The sequence below is a fragment of the Solanum dulcamara genome, chromosome 10 (genome assembly GCF_947179165.1).
Source record: "Solanum dulcamara chromosome 10, daSolDulc1.2, whole genome shotgun sequence".
In the NCBI taxonomy this organism is placed as follows: Eukaryota; Viridiplantae; Streptophyta; class Magnoliopsida; order Solanales; family Solanaceae; genus Solanum; species Solanum dulcamara.
In genome coordinates this window covers 48,064,947-48,068,561 of record NC_077246.1, presented here as the reverse complement: position 1 = coordinate 48,068,561, position 3,615 = coordinate 48,064,947, and the positions used below count along the sequence as shown (strand labels likewise).

General features: G+C 40.0%; 1 pseudogene; it reads right to left on the bottom strand.

Annotated features, from left to right (window-relative positions):
* Positions 1-3,083: 3,083 nt before the first annotated feature.
* On the bottom strand, positions 3,084-3,203 carry LOC129871788 (5S ribosomal RNA; annotated as a pseudogene).
* Positions 3,204-3,615: the final 412 nt, after the last annotated feature.

Here is a 3,615-nt window from a genome sequence, read left to right as displayed (position 1 = left end):
TAACACTTCTTTCCTTGAGTCCCGGGCCAGGATATGTTCTCATGCATAGTTCACTGCATCATTCCCTGAGTCCCTTAATAGAGGGCCAAGATACGTGTATAGATATATGATGATGTGTTGTAATAAGGTGGTGATGGAACTGGAGCCATGATGGTTTTACATAGATGATTCACCGGACCCCCGAAAGGGCCGGCTATATGATATGACTCGAACATGCATGTTTTTGTAATTCACAAAGTACAAGTACAGGTTTTTGATTTGACATTTTATCCCCTGCTTCTCTATTTTGGATATACCTCCAGTTGTACTATATTACGTTTTACATACTCAGTACATATATCGTACTGACCCCCTTTCTCGAGGGGCTGCGTTTATGCTCGCAGGTACATATATAGATTTAGGAAGTCCGTCAGCTTAGGATTCCATGCAGCTCAGTTGGAAGAGGCTACATTGTATAGGGGGCCTAGTTTTTGGTACTGTCCACAGATGTATAAAAATTATTTCATCCATTCAGGGGTACGGCGGGGGCCCTATCCCGCCATATGTTGTCATTTATATGTTCAGAGGTCTGCAGACATGTATATGTGGGTTGTGTATGTCAGTTTGATTCAGCTGGGTCTACATGATATATGATATATGTTATTATGTTATGACAGCCTTGTCGGCTTGCGTGCCCTATCGTGTTATGGTACAAATGAAAAGGGCTACAGGTTTATGAAAATGTTATCGCCCAATGGGGCTTTGTTACATGATACTATTTATTTACAGTTCAATATGACCACAGCTGATAGATATGTATATGGGGGGTCCAGATCGGACCCCAGTCGCGGCTTACGGGGTTGGGTCGTGACAGAAGTGGTATCAGAGCAGTTCATCCTCGGATTGTCTGCAGACCGTGTCTAATAGAGTCTTGGTTATCGATGTGTTGCGCGCCACATCTATAAACAGGAGGCTATAGGACATTTAGGATGTTACCTTTCTTCTACATCTAAGATCGTGCTTTAGATCCGAGTCATAGGAAAAATTCCTTATACTAACCTTGGATCTTAGCAGAAGGACGACACCAACAGAAAGAAGTAGTTGACGACATGGAAAGTTACAAAGCATACATGTAAGTAAAGTAAAGCCACAGAAGATATCCATCGGGTAAGGTATTAAAATATAAAGTTGAAACCTGAAAAAAAAGCAGACAGAAAGTGCAACAGATGCAGTTTGAAGTAGGACATATGAGGTAAGTCTAGTATTTTTATATTATTGTTGACGTTGAAAGCCCTGTGTGGCTGCGATATGAGATGATATTGAAAGTCCTGTGCGACTGTGATATGATATGTATATATATATGTTGGCCCTGTGAGGCATTGTGGGTATTTTCTGCATGCAGGTTTTGGGATAAGTAAGAAATATAGAGGGAACTGTGTCGAAATTTTCCCAGAACAAGGAAAAGGAAATGAAGCATAGATTTTTGAGATGCCCGAGAAATTGATACCAAATACCCCTACTGTGTTTAACTAAAACTGTAAGAGGTATCCTTCAGGTCGCCGACAAGAGGCACCCTTTCTACTTGAAGAATTTTATTTCGGAGGAACAAAAGCTTAATTAAGTAGTAAAGTTCAGACTATGGTATCTCCAGCCGTATTTGTATTGTAGGAATATACATAGAGGGCTCAGGGTGAAGGATAAGATGTCCCACGAATGAGTTTCACTCTTTTTAAAAAAAAATACCAAGCCCTCAACTCCTAATTGTAAATTAGATGAGTTGTTCATAACTCGAGGATAAACTCAGAAGGAGACTAGGTAGGTCAAGTATTAGAAGAAGTACTGTGATGTTTAAGAGGTTCTGATTTCTTCCAACAATGGTTGGAAAATGATGTACGATAATAGTTTATACTTTGCCACCGACTAATTGGGGAAAGAACTTCTAATAGAAGCACCTCAAAGAGATGTCAGGAACCAAATATATATACGAGTTAAAAAGGGGATATGTAAGTATGAACTGAACAGTGTGATACGAGTATGCAGGGATAAATTGGAACCACTAGTAAGACGCACTTAGTACGCGTTGCCTAAGTTAAAGGCCTGCATTGAGAACGCAGTAAGAGCATGGGGCTTAAGATACAAAGAAATGACGCGTGTACACAACGTCGCCCCAAAAATAGTGGAATCCTTAAGGGATGAGGATGGAAAACTTAAGGAACAAATGACGTAACTTCCATTTATCCCAAGAAACAAAGGATATAGGTTGGGACAAATCCACTACTTTAAGAAAACCTGGAATATTTAATCCCAGAATACTAGTACCACCTAATTGAAATTGGAATGGCTACAAGTACATACAGAGGAAAGCACGAGTACCCTCTAAAGGGGGGAAGTTAATGAGAAAATGGCAAAAGTAAGGTGAAGGCAATCGATATGGTAATATATTTGAGATGGACGTCTAAACTTCAATAAGATATCCTGGCGAACCAAGTTAGAAAGGTCTGGAAGCCACCAGTAATTGAATGGAAGCCAGAATGATACATAAGGCAGCGTTGAGAAGGTTGTGACGAGACCCTAAACAACATAACTCTAGAAGGCATCTGCGTATAAAAACAAAAGGGTGTAAACATGAAAGGATGTCGAATGAATTAAGAAACACTACGAAGGATAATGATAACATGCTAGATTAAAAGCCAAAATTTTAGCTATAGAGTTGGTCGCAAATAATGTTGTGATAGATATATAACCAAGGACAAAGGAATAAAAAGTCTTCTGTGGTAGAAAATGAAAAGGACACAAAGTGAATCGAGGATAGGGAAGCGTATATGTCAAATTCCTTTAAAGCTATGCCAGCTAATAATAGACAAGAGTCAAAGCGGCTCCAAGGGTCACTATATGAACGAACTTTGGCGCTACTCAGTAGCCTACCCTAATGAATGGGTGCGTACAAAAAGGGATATGGTCATAGCGGAACTAAAGGTCTACACCGATACTGGTTGCAAGATAACAGTGAAAGGGACAAGGCAAAATATAAAGACTCGCGAGACAACGCTGAGGTAAATCTTGGGCTAAATTGAGTGGCCGCACGTTATGGAAAGGATTACAGTGAAACGCGACACGAAGACTTCCTAGGGAGGTCACCCATCCCAATATTACTCTCGCCCCAGCACACTTAACTTCGAAATTCTGATGGAACTGAATGTGTTAGTGCTGGTATGATCACGCGAGATGGAAGAATCTGAACTAGCGATGGAGAAACGATATGATATTATGTATCCCGAGTATTATAAGATACGTAAGGCAATTCTAACAAGGATTTAAGCAAAACAAGAAGGATTAACTAATTGCTAACTGACGACACATTTGAATGCCACAGTTCTTCAACATAGAACCAGTTAACGAGTGGAAAACCACAGAATAACTATATAGGCCAGTTAAAGTTCTAAAGAAAGTCGAGAAAAACTATACGAAGCTAAGGATTCCCAAATTATCAACGTCACCACGCACCTATTCTAAACTCTTCAAGAGTAGGGTGCTATACGGGTTATTGCAAGAAGGCTAATGAATCAGCCCATTTGCTTTCAAGCAAGACCACCTATGCAACTTGAATGAGATGAAGTTAAATAACAAGGAAGTAGT